Source organism: Gymnoscopelus braueri (assembly GCF_963280865.1).
Source record: "Gymnoscopelus braueri genome assembly, chromosome: 4".
Taxonomy (NCBI): Eukaryota; Metazoa; Chordata; class Actinopteri; order Myctophiformes; family Myctophidae; genus Gymnoscopelus; species Gymnoscopelus braueri.
In genome coordinates, this window is record NC_137605.1 from 41731602 (window position 1) to 41749101 (window position 17500).

Sequence of the window (17500 nt, forward strand, 5' to 3'; positions counted from 1 at the left end):
GCATCTTCCATCATTGTCTGAACCTTATATGACCAGACATTCTTCTCTTCTTTTTTTTTACAGAGATCTTATACAGTAGTAGAACAGACAGTATCCAGGTGTGTGATGGCAGAGAATGGGCAAGGATTCAGCTGTACTGCTGATGTCCCGAACCTGGGACATAAACACATGTGTGTGTGCGGTTTCAAATGATACTACTTATACAGCAAAGTCCATTTTGTCTCGTCACACATGCAGGCGTCCTCAAATGACACGCCAGCCATTTAGTATTCCCAGGCAGGTTGATTAACATCTTGGCAACTAAGAATAGGATCCTATTACTGATGTTAACCTAACAAAACAAAAAAAATAAACACACTCCTATTGTGAGTGACACTGATATTATGAGTCCTCTATTGAAATATGAATGGCAAATCTGGAGACAGTCACGTAGAGGAACAATATGATGAGTTGGTGGGATGATTATAACCGTACCCTATGACTTTTGCCATAGCTCTGTAGTATTTAACCAATGTATATTTAACCAAGATTCTTTCTAAAATAAGGAATCTATTACAATTCATCCAATGAAGAAAAGTAGAACCCTTGTCAGAAGAAGTGCTTTTATTCACTGTACAACAACAAAATAGTACAGTAGATTATTGTTTCACTTGCTCTTCAAATGGAGCGCCTTGAAACTTAGTTGGCTCGGGCCCTGATCCATAGTAACAAAGACAAAGCACACCAGCAACGTTTGGACAATGACTGATGCTGGTGTCAAAAGGAGACATGAAGGATCACACCTGCATCTGCAGCCATGTTGACCTAACAACACGCTACTAGGCAGGCAGGCAGGCAGGCAGGCAGGCAGGCAGGCAGGCACGCGCACACACGCACACAAGCACGCGCACACACACACACGCGCACACACACACACGCACACGCACACGCACACGCACACGCACACGCACACGCACACGCACACACACACACACACGAAATTTGCGTAGACATAAACATTCACACATACACATACTGTACACATGCACACAAAGCAGGAGGTGCTGTTGTCTGTGTCGGACAACGGTCCATCTGTTGTCCAGTCGGGAGGTGAAGCAGCGAGGGTGAACCTCTCAGGAAATACTCCTGGTATCGCCCATGTCCAGCAGCAGGGGGTCGTGTGTGTGCGTGTGTGTATGTGTGTGTGTGTGTGTGTGTGTGTGTCTGTGTGTGATGGCTGAGAGGGATGCCTGGTGCCGAGTCCTGAATTCTAACCCAGACCTGGCTAACTTTGCTTGCTTGTGACTTTGGATTGTTCTGACCTAGTTACTCCTGCACTGAACAGGTGTTCTCTAGCTCAACCTAACAACCCCACAAACTTAGTGATGTGTGGTATTAGGGTGAGAATGAAAACATTGCACCCAGTTATAGTTTTTGTATATTTATCAGTGGAACCACACACAGTCATGCTCATGGGCCCATTGCATACATTCTTGTACATGTCTCATGTATCCTTTACTTTGTAACTATTTACCAGAACGTACAACCTGTGTGCACATTTCTGTGAAATAAGTAGCATATTAACCACTTAAACCCTATATATTTATTTGTCAGGGCTCTATACTAGGTCCGCTCCTATTCAACACCAAATCGTTTTGCCAACAACACAAGCTCACAACGTGTTGCAACACGACAAGTTGTGAGCTGGTAGATCTGCTTTTTTCGACAAATGTTCGCTGCAGAATAGGGAAGCTAGAGTTTATGTGGTTATGTGTGTTTTCCCCCCCCCTTTTTTATATATACAAGTTGTATGATAGCAAATATGTAGTTATTCCCATCCTGCTGTGTGTCAGGGCCTCTCCCTATGGGAATAGGGGGCGTAATTTAACTGTCAAAGGTCTGTGACCTCAGTGGGGTGTCACCACCAGATCTCTTTGACAATCACAAAAGCAATTGATTGGGCATTAAGCTCACATTCACGGCAGAGCCACTGAAAAGCCCACAAATATTTGTGGAATGCATGTCCCTGTGTGAGCCCTCACGTCACTCTGAATATTGAAACTTGTTAGCAGCCCATCTGGATGAATTAAAAAAGATTGGTTCTGAGAAGGGAGACAGAATTCCCTGAAAATATCTGCGGTTATTATTACTTTTTCTAAATGAAACACTGAAAAATGAGTTCAAGTGACGTAACTGTGCATTTATAAGTTCATTTGTTTCGTACTCTTTAATTATAATCCTTGTAAAATGAGTTATAGAAACTCTTATTCTACGCACCCGTTTCATGTTTTTATTTATGCTTGCAATAGTATTTCTTTCCTCTTTAACATCCCTGATGTACCATCTGTCTCGGTATGTGTTGCGAGCGCCAAAATCTATACCAGGTCAATTTCCTGGTCCGTGTGTGCATGTAAACTCTCTCATGTGAGTCTGATAGTGAGAAGACTGAGAACAGTGGCCACATGTTACAAAGGCATATTTAAACACACGCAGTCACGCTACATAGCTGGGGTCCCGGAGGACGAGTTCACCCCGAACCCAGACTGCGTTCACCTCTTCCTCTGGCGTCCTCTTCGCACTGTTGCCTTTCACCTTCATCAAGTTCCATTCACCTCCGCCTGCACTCTCCGGCTCTCTCTCTCTCTCTCTCTCTCTCTCACTACAGCACCACCCTGATATCGTCCCCGAGTCAACCTCTACCTCACCATCCTCCTTTTTCTCTTGTCCTCCATCTACCTCCACTTCACCCCATCGCTCATCTCATCTCGTCTCATCTCATCTCCAGTCCTCCATACCTCCGCTATAGCCTCAGAACCCTCCACCCTCGGTCCATCCCCTCGTCCCCCCTCCAGCCGCTCTGGGCAGTGTGTGTTGACACATCTCCCCACCTCCCCACCCTGTCTCCTTCTCATTAACTTTGGAGCAGATGGCAGGGCCCTGCTCTCTCTGTGTGAGCTTGACTGACAGGGGGCTGTGGCCATCAACCTCCATAGAGGACCAGTCACATGCCTGCCGTCCTGCTTCAATCTCTCCTCTCCTCTCCTCTCCTCTCCTCTCCTCTCCTCTCCTCTCCTCTCCTCTCCTCTCCTCTCCTCTCCTCTCCTCTCCTCTCCTCTCCTCTCCTCTCCTCTTCATCATTTCCCCCAGAACTTATATTCTACCCTCTTATCTGTCATGTACATTTCCACCTCTGCTGTTCATCTCTCCTCCAGTCCTTTCCCATGTCCTCCTCATGTCCTTCAATCTCCTCCTTTCCTCTCCTCCTGTTCATCTTCTTCATCCTGATGAGACGTTCTCAGGTCCCTTTCCTCTGTGTAATTTTGTTCTTATTTCTTCCCTCTCTCTCTCTCGTCTCTGTCATAAGATCTGATGTCCATCCTGTCACTTTTCTCCTACTTTACCTTACCTTACCTTACCTGGTGAAGATCCCATCCTTCACCCCTCCACCCATTGATCTAGTTGAAAAATGGAGGTACTATACACTAACACATGTGTGTGTGTGTGTGTGTGTGTGTGTGTGTGTGTGTGTGTGTGTGTGTGTGTGTGTGTGTGTGTGTGTGTGTGTGTGTGTGTGTGTGTGTGTGTGTGTGTGGGTGTGTGTGTGTGTGTGTCTTCTTCTCTTCTAATTCCTCCTCTCCTCTCCTCTCCTCTCCTCTCCTCTCCTCTCCTCTCCTCTCCTCTCCTCTCCTCTCCCCTCTCCTCTCCTCTCCTCTCCTCTCCTCTCCTCTCCTCTCCTCTCCTCCTTTCACCATACCAGACTCTGGTGTGGTGTGGGGTCATGTTCTTATCACTGCTATAGAACCGTACGGGAGGAAATGTAACGTTTCACTTCAATGTCAAATCTGCTGTGACAGAGCAGTAACACCAGTGACACATTTTTAATCTGGAGGCAGCCATATCGTTTGGAGGAAATATGTTTGAAGCACCTCGCTGCGCGTCAAGGTCTTTGCAGAATAAAGTGAACGAGTGGGTTACAAGGAGAAACGCCGTCTGCACGGCGAGGAGACAACGCGCCTGTTCTTCATTGTGGTGATTGATCACTAAGTCGAATCGATTTTCTTTCCCCTTCTCTCGCTCCCTCTCCGGGGAAGAAGTAGGTCTCTGTCCCTCTGAAGACAGTAAAGTGGCAACATAAATAGAGTGGCAGGATGGAGAGGAAATGAGCGAGGATCCATCTTCAACGCACCGCGGAGAAACAGCTGTTTCAGGTCACAGCCAAAGATAAGCCTCCTCATTTCTCTCCCCCCCCTCTCTCTCTCTCTCTCTCTCTTTCTTTCTCTCTCTCTTTCTCCACACTCTCATTCTCTCATACAGACACGCATTTGACTTCCCATCCCCACTGTCTTTAATCAGTTTTTTCTAACCTTTTCTCACTTGCTCTCTCCAGCTCTCCCTCAATCTCTCTTTCTGGTCTGTTTGCGTACGTGCGTACGTGCGTACGGCCGTGCGCGCTTGCGTGCATGCGTGCGTACGTACGTGCGTGTGTGCGTGTGTGTGTGTGTGTGTGTGTGTGTGTGCGTGCTTGTGTGTGTGCATATGTGCATGTGCCACTAATGGGAGTGTTCTCATTGTGCTCATCCTCTCTTAACCTTCACAGTCCCAGGATGCTCCCGTTAAACACAGCACAGATGGGACATGCTGATGACTAAGCTTAAATTTTTTAACCGAAATGAAAGATGTTCACAACATCTGGGCTCACATCCAGAATAATTCATGAGTACGACCTTTATAACGCGTATATATACTTATATACCCTCTGTTTGTCTTGAACAGGTGACATTATTCTGAGGTTGTAGTTTATAGAGATGAGACACAATGTAACATTGTTACTGTAACAACCATGATGTTGGTTTTTGGCTGATGTTGGTTTCCAGGCTAATGGAAGGGTGTCTGATTGGATTTGTAAGTGAATACCAATTGCCCTGTAGTACGTTGTCAAGGACTTATGCACCACCAAGGTTCTTTTCTTGTGCCTTTCTGTCTAATATCGTAGTTGATGCCAAGTTTTTCTTTCATTCAAACTTTAACTATTAGACGGAGTTCAGACACGCTAGATATAGGTGTATCTTCCCTTGCAACATCAAATCCCTCCTCACACACTGATAAGGTTGTGTGTGTGTGTGTGTATGTGTGTGTGCATATGCGTGTGGCGTGTGCGTGTGCGTGTGTGTGCGCGTGAGTGTAAGTTTGGATTGCACTGTTGAGTCCCCACACAGGTTATCCATTGTGCATGTGCATACACCATGCAGATGTTTGTGTAAGTGAGTGTGTGTGATTGTGTGTGTGTGTGTGTGTGTGTGTGTGTGTGTGTGTGTGTGTGTGTGTGTGTGTGTGTGTGTGTGTGTGCGTGCGTGCGTGCGCACTCGCGTGTGTGTGCGTGCGCAAGCGCATGCACGCACAAGTGTGTGTATACACGCAGACTGTGCAGACCCCTAGACAGCTTATTCACAGCAGACAGATAGCAGCAGAATCCTTATCTAGCCTTCCTTCTCTGATAGTGTATTGATGGGCCAATCTGCCTCAGACTGCTGAATTCTGGAACAAAGGTACTGATAAGTGCATCAGAAGAGTGCAGAGGACTACAGGGGATTTAAAGCAGTAAAGCCAGCTACCCAATTCAGTCCGTGTATTGCGTGCGGTGAAGGGTTGGATTGGTGAAATAATGGAGCAGGCCTCAACATTGAATTATGAGCTGTTTCCCTTCTGCTCCTCAATTGTTGCTATGCTGCCATGCACAGATGAGACACGTGAAAATGTACCGGATTCAAATTATTTGTGTTGGGATGGGCCGGGCGTTATATAATGGAACAGGACTTAGGGTTGAATCATTTAACTTGAATGACATTTGCACACTTGTATGGCTGGTGGAGCTTTACATTAAGCACTTAAACCTATACCTCGTTGACACGAGTTCCACGTGGATCTATAGACCACAGGGGTCTATACCAAATCTCTTTGTTGCTACCATAGTCCAACCTCCCCTGACATATCAAGCTTGGCTTCTTCTCTATGGGCGTTGAGTCTGTTCTCCCATGGCTGTGAATGCTGGACCCTGAAGCCTGCCCTGCAGAAGTCCCTGGATGGGTGCTACACCAGAATGGGACGTACGGTGCTAAACATCATGCAGAACAAACACGTTACAAACAAGCATCTGTATTGGGGTCTACCAAGGGTGACTGAGAAGATACTAGGAGGAGAGTGAGGCTTGTCACTGCCACAGACACCGCAAGCCTCCACATCCCAGTCAGCAAACTTGTGCTTGTGGGAGTCAGCACACATGCAGGCATCGATCACGAAAGCATCCAACAGCAACGTACGTTGACGTACTAAAGATGTAGGGGCGGAAAATACTGGCGAGCTAGCTCGTCCGAGGATGACCTAGAGAGAGCATGATTCATTGAATCAAGATTCAGATATGTTGTTCTAACAAAAGGAGATCTGTTCATCTTATTTACATCCTAACATAATATGGGGTCCTAAATAATCCATTTATAAATTAGTCCCTAAGTCCCTTGTTTATACTGTTATACTTCTTAAGCTATTCTTACAATCTTGCTGAAATCTTACTCTTTGATATGCTTTTGGTAATTTGAAAATGTATGATTTGTTAGTAAAGGAATATTTCAGTAATATTTATTTATTGTCATGTTTGAGAATAATTTATCAAAGGCACAGAGACACTTTGTGCTGCCGTTGTCAGGAAGCTGATGAATTATTTGAATCAACTGAAAGAGATAACGGAAGTGAATTATTCACATTTAAATGAAAGCTCTGAGGCTGTTTATATATATAAAAAAAGAACTGTCCCATTAAAAGTTATTCCGGTCTTTCCTCTTCAGTTATTCTGCTTGATGGAGTTGAAAACTTTCCCACTCAACCTTGGTCTCCTTTCAGATTCAAACCAAATCTCAGTAGTGTGTATGTGTGTGCACGCACAAGGAGTAAGTCTGTGTATTGTGTGTGCATATGGGTTTGTGTGTCTATTGTGTTTGTGTATATGTGCGTGTGTGTGTGTGTGTGTGTGTGTGTGTGTGTGTGTGTGTGTGTGTGTGTGTGTGTGTGTGTGTGTGTGTGTGTGTGTGCGTGCGTGCGTGTGTGTGTGTGTGTGTGTGTGTGTGTGTGTGTGTGTGTGTGTGTGCGAGTGTGCACACGTTTGTGCGTGAATTGAGTGCAATAATTCTCAGACGTCTTATGATTAATTTATGTCTTACCTGCCTTTTTAGTGAATTACTTCAGCGGGCCCTAAGGGGCTGGCGCTGCACGCAATGCTGCAAATAACAGCTCAAATGAAAAAATGCAAATGATCAGGCTGGATGCTAGCTCCGAATCCATTGGGACCCCTTAGAGACACACACACACACACACACACACACACACACACACACACACACACACACACACACACACACACACACACACACACACACACACACACACACACACAATAAACTCTGTCTATCTCCCTCATTCACTCACTCTCTCTCTCTCTCCATTTCCTTTTGGGGAGAGGAAACCGGATGAATATCAACAGGGGTCAAAGAAATGCTCACTGTGAATAACGGAGGCATAATAAATAGAAGCCTTCACTCAAATGATGTGTGCTGTGTTTTCACACATGCACACACACACACACACACACACACACACACACACACACACACACACACACACACACACACACACAATCACACATAAGCACACATACGCACATACGCGCACACACACACACACACACACACACACACACACACACACACACACACACACACACACACACACACACACACACGCACACACGCTGAAAGGAATCCAATCAATCAGGAAAGTTGCCTTATCTCCTGCATATGAAAATGGAACTTCAGAAATTAGCTCATTTATTTTGGACAATTAGGGTTATTGAAGTGTGACAGTGGGAATTTAGTGCTCACTGAGGCATGGGCCTGGCAACAAAAGCAGGGAGCCAATTGACTGGGAGAAGCATTTAAAGCTGTAGTATTTACTTATCAATGTAACCGGCGCTGTGTTGATCTCATTAAAACCGCTTCCTGTGTGTTTCTTTTTGTAGACAGGACAGAGCCAGAGAGAGAGAGGAGGAAAGGAGAGGAAAGGGGGGGGGGTGTACAGGAGAAGTCATCCCTGTCGTTGATGATATTATAGCTAGATCAAAGCTGAGAGAAAAAGAAAATATATGTATGCAGTTGAGTTTTGAAAACGAGGCCCAACCTGTGAAATGAAATAGCGGTGTAGCGTCCTGAAATTGAATTTATTCTCCCAAGTGGAGCAGTCCTCTGCAGGTACTTTTCCTTCTGCATATCAATGCTGCCTGGTGGAAACATGCGGATATATGTCCAATTATTCTGTATTTCATTCCAGTCTTTCTTATTGCTGTAAATAATGGGAAATATGTGTTTAATGAACCTGACTGTGAGACAAATGTCAAAAATAAGTCCATTAGGCATGTGTCTTTCTCAATCACTTAATCACTTACCCATGACAATATTCTAAACTATTGTGAGCTTGTAGATCTGCTATTTTCAAAAGATTTCTTTTTGAATAATCACATGCCCAAGATTGCCTCTTAGTTTAAGTTTCTGCAGGAATCTACATAATTATATCTAGTCGTCGGTGTAATTACTTCCTGCGCATAGTATAGTTTCTAAAACATGTTTATTATAAATATTTAGCTCAGTAATTATACAGAGCAATGATACATAATCATGCATCATATCATATTGTATTGTTGACATTGCATTCAAACTTATTTAAAGGACACCGTTTGACTATTACCCATGGTACATTGAGCACAGACTTTGTTTTTGACAAATGTGGCAAAAATACATCTTACAGCCGCATCACATCTGTCAAATTGAGAGACAAACCACACACACACACACACACACACACACACACACACACACACACACACACACACACACACACACACACACACACACACACACACACACACACACACACACACACACACACACACACACACACACACACACACACACACACACGCACGCACGCGCGTGCGTGCGATATAACAGCGGAACACCTGTCCTGGCAACCATGTCATCTGTAAAACAATGCCTCAGATAACTCTCCCAGCCCAATAGCTTATCAATATGCAGTGTTTCAGAACAGTGAAAATACTAAGAGGTCTAACCTAAGACGCCACAGGATTAAAATTTCAAATTGAACAACAGCCTTCCACTTTTCCGTTCAGCACAGTGTGCATAATTCATAACAATCCACCACGTTATTGTGGCACTGTGATTTTAATCAGGCCATTTCTGAAGACTAGAGGGGAAGTAATAATTTGATTGGAGTTCATACGTTCCCATCGCCTCTCAGAGAAATCTTCAGGGGGAGAAAATAAGGAAACGGAGAGGGGGCCATCTATATGGTGATAAATATTTAAGATGCCATTTTAATAAGTAATACTCTCTACTCTCTACATAAAAGCGATGTTTGTTATGGCCTCCCCGGTTGTCATTATGTATTCAGACGCTGGTGTTTTTTTGTGTGCCATCAGCATCTCTTCAATATTAACACCTCCACAGATGGATTTCTGATTGCCTGGCTAAATGTGTGTATCCCTTGATTCTAAATTATTATTGCTGTTATCATTATTAATGGCTTTTCTGTTTGCAGTCAATTTACAACCCACTCTTTAAGTGGCTGGGACGCATTTGCGTCTCTCCAGCAGTGCTCGCCTTTCCTGCGTGCATTGCATGTGCTCGCCTCCCCCTTCCTCTCTCCCTCCCTCTCTCTCTCTCTTTCTCTCTCTCTTTCTCTCTCTCTTTCTCTCTCTTTCTCACTCTCTCTCTCTCCCTCTCTCTCACACACTCTCTCTCTCTCTCTCTCTCTCTCGTTTTCTCTCACTCTAAAGAGGCACAGATTACTGTGGTGTGGACGGTAAATTTATAGAATCTCTGTGTGAACTAGCCGAGCCATAATATAAACCTTTCAGTAATGTATTCTATATGTAAATGGAGGGGGCCAGCAGAGGCAGGAGCACTTTATTATACAGGGTATGAGCTTGTGTGTGTGTGTGTGTGTGTGTGTGTGTGTGTGTGTGTGTGTGTGTGTGTGTGTGTGTGTGTGTGTGTGTGTGTGTGTGTGTGTGTGTGTGTGTGTGTGTGTGTGTGTGTGTGTGTGTGTGTGTGTGTGTGTGTGTGTGTGTGTGTGTGTGGTTCAAATGCAGATATTGTCCAGAGATAAGAAACAACACCATCTTTAGCAGCAGAATATATGACTGTGAGAGGCTGTGACTATTCATCTCCTGTCTGCATCATCCAAACAGCGGGCCTGCGGCACGCTGAGTTAAACAGTAGCAAGACAAGAGCTGTGGTTACTGAACGGAAAGAAAGAATCCACTGATGAAAGAAACAATATTTATGATATGTAGCAAAGAAAAGAAAAGGGAAAAGAAAGAAAGAAAGAAAGAAAGAAAGAAAGAAAGAAAGAAAGAAAGAAAGAAAGAAAGAAAGAAGACAATACTGTAGTTAGAGAACACATGGACCTTTGCTAGTGTTATTATATGAACATGTAAATATTATGATTTGTGTTGAATGAATGTAAAAACTTGTCGCTGATGGCGGTTTTCCAATGTGCATTCATCAGATGGTCCTTGGTTCAAGAGCTGCTGCACAAGGAGCACTTAGGCTATATTCTGTGTTTGATTTGTTGATTAGTTTTTCAGTTCTGCATTTCATAATTGATGCTAGCAAGAGAGGATGCAACAACCCTCGCCCTCTGTTTTGCTCACTTGGAGGACATGAGTACAGACAGATATATGATGCATGGAGACGAGTGACACAACATCCTATCTGTAGCAGTGCAGAAAGGAGCCCTGCTTAGCACGCCACTCCAATAGAGGACACTTCCTCCACTGTTCCACTGAAACACACACACACACTCAAACGCACGCACACACACACACACACAGACACACAGACTTACACACAGACTCACACACACATGCACGCAAGGCTGGCAGCCAAGGCAGGCTTGGCACGGGGCCTAATGATGCCCGGCATGCGTCTGCTCTCGACAACGGCGGGGTAACACCTGCCAACTTTTACTAAGGTGTAAATGTCTCTATTAGCGAGCGGCTGGTCCCGCGTGTACGCCACTCGGATCAGAGGAGGGAACGCGAGCCCTCTGGTTGCTGTTCAGAACCTGGTAATCGCTGGCTCCATTGGGCCTGTTCAGCATGCTGCGATCTTTCTCTACTCTTGTGCCCAATCTATGCATATTAGTGAGATGCCTTGAAAGACCGTCGTTTTTCTTTTTTTTGGTGGTGGGGGTTTCATTACAATGGGTTTGTTGCAGTGGGCATAGACATTTTTATTTTGCCTGTTAATGCAGCATTCACATTTTAGTCTTCGCCAGGCCGAAAGGCCGGGTAGTGGAGATTATGTTTTTGCCTCTGTCCGTGTGTGTGTGTGTGTGTGTGTGTGTGTGTGTGTGTGTGTGTGTGTGTGTGTGTGTGTGTGTGTGTGTGTGTGTGTGTGTGTGTGTGTGTGTGTGTGTGTGTGTGTGTGTGTGTGTGTCCGTGTATATGTTTGTCTGGACACAGCTGGACTGATCAGCATAAAACTTTGTATGCACACTCCCAGTAGGCCAAATTGGCCTCATGGTGGCGCTATAACAGGCCGCTTTAGGTTTTGGCCTATAACTCTTGAACCGCAGCAGGTTGTACAATCACCTTGGATTATGACCAGGGGTCATCACCATGCCAGCTTGTGATGGACATTTTCATCTTTTTTTTCTTCTACAGACATACAAAATAAGTTATCAATAATTTTTACCAGAACAACATACATAATGAACTCCTAATATGCCATAGTGTCTATGCCACACATTTTACAATGATAGTATTTCTGCATTAACCACTGAAATGTATGTTTTTTTTTTTTGTTTTTTTTTAAGCCAATCTACAAGCTCACAACACATTACATCATGACATGTTGAGAGCTTGTAGATACGGTATTTTCAAAACATTTCAGAAATTGTTCTAATAATTTATTTATTTACTTAGCCTATAGACATGCCCAAAATGGGGATGCCAGGCGTTAAAGAGGTTACATATTCTGAAGAAAACCTTAAGACTGCCAGGTGGCTAAGACAGGCATTAAATGTGGCATGGTGAAAGTCTTTTCCGTATTTGGGATTTCAATAATTGGGTCATATCAGTACAGTTAGTGCTTCCATCGCACTTTACATGAGCAAAGGGCCATTTAGGTGCAGAGGCAGAGCTGAGTTGGTGCGTGTCATATGGTTATTATAGAGATTGCTGTCTTTTCAGAGGACAGTGTTACTTGAGATCAGGAGGAGATCTACCTTACCAAACCAAAACAATTTTTTGGTTTGATAAGGAGCTTCGATAGTTGTGGTTTCCATTACGGTGACATCTTGATGAGACACAAGATTTACTTGTTGAAAAGGTTTCTGCCCTCCTCTGCTTTTGATGCAAATAGATCCTTCAGAACAGATCTGTTTTTGATCTGTCTAGATCAAAAACAGTCTAGCCACGGACACATTTGTCCGTGTACGGACATGTTGATGACCCCTGATTATGACGCAACTCCTGATATAGGCCATGCCCATTTCCACATCATTTGATTTCGAGTCGGTCGAATAGGCGGTTGTCCAGAACCACCAGAAAAGGCTCTGGCCTTGTACCAAATGAGCCAATTGATTGCCATGGAAACTACAGCCTAAGCTTCATTTGGCAAATTCCCCACACCTGTCGAATTCCCCACACCTGCCATTTGATTATTACTTAGTCAGTTTGCACTCTTCAGACATTCTCCACACATTTTCCACAGGCATTTACCACTGCACAAGGACTTTACAGAACTGCCGATCCCCCGATATGCCCATATATGGGCATATACTGATAACAACAGGAATCTCCATATATGGGCACAAAAGTGACACAGACAGACAGAAGGTTACAAGGGTACTTTGACAACGGGTACTTTGACAACGGGTACTTTGACAATGGGTATAATGGATATTGCATAGTAAGGTGGGCCATGCATTCCTAACTTACATCGTTCCCGAGTAGGCCCGGTACCCAAGGGGCACCTGTCTAGTTCCACTCCAATTGGCTAGGATTGGATTCATAGAATTGCAGGAAGGGTCAATTTGACAAAAAAATGCCAAATTAGGTACAAATGGTCTCATGAGTCATGTACCATCAAACTGAGTTTTGATACTCCATGCCTGTAATTGCCTTCAAAGATGTGTGGCCAGGGCCTATTTCTTACAAAAACAGGCATATATCATGAATGCAACAGCCAATTATCCCCTAATTAGAACTGCATGTTGAGGGGCCTCTATACAGCGCACCTCCAGAAGCACTTTCACTGCTGCTCCATAGGGGGCACCATCTGTTGCGCAAACTATATCCCCCTATCCACAAGTTTCCTAGTGGGTGGTGGGCATCACTTCCTGTCGATTTGATCCCTGATACCTGATCAAATCGACAGGAAGTGATGCCCACCACCCACTAGTTTTTACACTCTACGCAAGTGTTTCTTGACTTATCGTTTCCTTTAAGACGGCTTTCCACACTGGCTGTGAAACCTTTGTATGGTGTAAAAAGGAAAACAGATCCAGGAGTGTTTTTGCATAATGTTTGGAGAAAAAAAAACAGTTTGAAATGTAGCCAATGGGCCATCTTCCCGTTTTCCTTGAATTTGAATGGGTTCACATTTTTGCACCGCATGCAGTGGTGTGACCGGGCTTTTAAACCAAAGTGCCCTCTCCCACACTCTGGTCCACAACATCTCCCAGCACTTCCCTTTGGCCAAGCCTGGAAAATACCACACAGTATCTGCACTTTTGATGGGATATGGATGGGAAATAACCATTCCTCTCACTACAAATAAACTGGTTCTAGTGCAGATGTATTTGTTTAATTTAGTTTTAGTGAACTAAAATGGCCCCCATAGTGATATCCCTTAGTAATGAGTTTTCGGGCTGCCTGGCCAGATTCACTTTGCAGATAAGAAACTGATTCTTCTGCAGCTGTTATTAACCTATTTCTGCCTTTATTTAACCTTTTTGAACAATTATCGAGGTAGTATCATCACTGCAGACTTCACTGCAGACTTCACATTTTATTATTAACTGTAAACCTGAAAACATATGAAAACAGTCAATGTGAAGTCTAGGTTTAAACAAGGGCCTTGTGACTGCAGTTTCGTTTCAGGACAAGTAAAATGGCCCCTGTTTTATTCCATACAAGGTTTATTTTCCTCCATTCATAATCCCGGCTTTGTTTATACAGCACGCTTTGTATTTGCATTCACATTCATGACACCTCCTCCTATATCATACCCACAGGACATATAGTAGGACAGAGTTTTGCACATTATGCATGCTGCAGATAGCAGGTTATTGGATATGAATAACATAATCCGAATGGGGAAACAGTGGGTATTTGCATATTTTGGCAAAAGCTATTGTTACATTTCATTAGGCAGTGCTGAAACCTATATTCCCTTGAGACGTGAATATTGATGCACCCACGCGCACTTCAATAATACCATTTGTAACGCCATAGGATTAAGTGGGGCCTCTTGTATTGGAGCACTTTAGAATAATGCCTGGTATGGACATCGAATTGCTAATAAGCTGTAAAGGTCTCTGCTTATTGGTTTATGCCTTAAGTGAATTTGGGTGTGAATTTGTTTTATGTGTATCTGTTGGACATGAATATTTTAGCCAGTCCAGGACCATTATAATACATGGGCAATATTATAATTTTTCCAACACCTGAATTAACGAAACAAACCGTAACAGTAATATCCACCATAATTTATCATGTCTCTATCGCCGAAAAGGCAATATGACCCACTTGAATTAGTGCAAAAAGTTGCCCATGTAGCATTATGACCTTTAGAGGTTACAGATGGGGCTCCTGTCAGTCAATGGGCAGAGTGGTGCTGAGATGGGGCAGGTTGGGGTGCGGTCAGGATGAGATGAACAGGTGTGAATGGAGGGAGGGCCCGGCATGACTCTGTAACCTTGGTCACACACCTGTGTGTGTGTGTGTGTGTGTGTGTGTGTGTGTGTGTGTGTGTGTGTGTGTGTGTGTGTGTGTGTGTGTGTGTGTGTGTGTGTGTGTGTGAGTGTGTGTGTGCGCGTGTGTGCGTGTGGGTGCACGCACGCATGTGCGTACGCACGTGTCTTTGCGTGTGTGTGTGTGTACAGTATGTGTATGTGTGTGTACAGTACATACATTTTCACAACGACGTTGATGGATTTGTGGTTTGGTTGGCACATTGTGTCCTTATATACGTAGATACTTATGGATACTTCAAAGTGTATGTGTTGTGTGTGTATTTTTAGTTGACAATAGTGGGTGGAGTAAGCTGATGTTTGTAGGTGCTTGTGTGTGTGTGTGTGTGTGTGTGTGTGTGTGTGTGTGTGTGTGTGTGTGTGTGTGTGTGTGTGTGTGTGTGTGTGTGTGTGTGTGTGTGTGTGTGTGCGCGTGTGTGTGTGCGTGTGCGTCTGTGTGTGTGTGTGTGTGTGTGGTCTGGGGTGTGACCCTGCTTATTTATGTGTGTTGTAATGTGAGAGATGGGAATGTGGAAATGAGTGTAGGCTACAGTATGTAGTGTTGAATTACCCACTACTGTAACACAGCTGTGTTTTAATGAACAGTGCAGAGTAAACCTTGTGAACTGTACTGTCTCTGTTATTTATTATAAGCTGGGGGAGGTTCAGGGTGAGCTAGCAAAGCAGGTTCGACCCCAGCTAGGACCAGGAAATAAAAATGGTTAACGATATATGTAAGTGAAATCCTTTGAATGACTGCTGTTATGATATGATGCATGATGGCTGACTGAACAGATGGGTGGAGCTTATGCTCTTGATCGATCTATTCACTGTACTGGGCATGGGTCAAGGCGTCAGAGACCAGTCATTGCACAAGCCATCATGCAGTCACGTTTTCGAGGGATTCAAAATGTCTTTTGGAGCCGGCTTTATTCTCACCCGCACACGTTTACAGTTAATCTAGGAGTCAATACAACACAGTGTCTCTAGCTGTGCTATGTGCTCATAACGAGACTACAGGGCGAGTGCCAAGTCTTTAAGAGTCAAAAGGTGCCTCAAGACTTCTCCTTTGGCAAACACGACAGTTCTTTAAAGATGGAACAATACAGAGGAGCCACTTTGAGAGCTCCAGTTGACCAAACGTTTTTTTCCCCGATCATTAAATATCACGCGAGAAGCCATTGTTCTCTGTGCAAACAAGCTTATCGGAAATATACAGTACGGCGTGGGCGCAGAGGCGGGCAATGCGAAAATGATGACTCTGAGAACTCTGTAGAGTGTGACTGTATCTATCATTGTGTTCCAGCTCTCCCTCTCTAATTTCCTCCCTCCCTCGTGAACAAACACAGCCGACCCAAGGCGTTACTTAATAGTGCTAAATACACACATTCCACCACACACCTGCATGCTGTTCTGCCTTGACGGAATGAGAAATGGAGAACCTGTCCTCAGAGCTCTCTCTCTCTCTCTCTCTCTCTCTCTCTCTCTCTCTCTCTCTCTCTCTCTCTCTCTCTCGTGTGCGTGTGTGCACACACACACACACACACACACACACACACACACACACACACACACACACACACACACACACACACACACACACACACACACACACACACACACACACAGCTTTTGTACTGTGTTCACTGATGAGAAATGGAGAGCCAACAGCCAATAACAGCAAGCCAACAGCACATTGCCCACTTTCTCAGCTTGAAGACCGGGTCCCCTTGAATCATTAGCTAGCTCATTCTTTTTCACATGCTCACATTTCTGGCAACATATTATCTGTTAGTTTAGTCTCTGGATATCTGGGATAATGGATAACAAAGTAATAACAAAAGTTCAGGAAGCGTATAGTAATGGACTTGCAGGAAAATATTCAACGCAAAATTGAATTGAACATTTTATTCTCAGTTTTGAAGCTATAGCATCCAGCAGCTGGTAAATGGTTCATGTTGGTAACAACATGCAAAGGGGAACACAGGTAATTAGTTTTAAGGGAAATTGAGTGGCAAAAGTATTGAGTGAGCCGTGGCTCTAACCTTATATCGTCTGCACAGTTGAAACCAAGAGACCTGCCGGGCCTATCAGAAAACAGCTTACTGTTTGATAAATACACAGCGGCACAGGAGGAATATTTCCTTATTAGAAATTCAAAATCCCTCCAGGAAGAATATTGGCCATGATAAATCATTTACTGTGGCTGGCCGCCTTCACTAATACTGCCGAATCAGCAAAGCAGAGCCGGGTTCTTATATGACCATCAATTATTAACACACTAACGTTATTAGCATATTCTCAGGGCTTTTGGAGGAACACACACTACAGAGGGGAGCTGTTGGGGAACAGCAAACTGTGATTTGATACAAACACAGTTGTACCATACCATACCATATCGTACCATACTGTATCATACCATACCGTACCATAATGTACT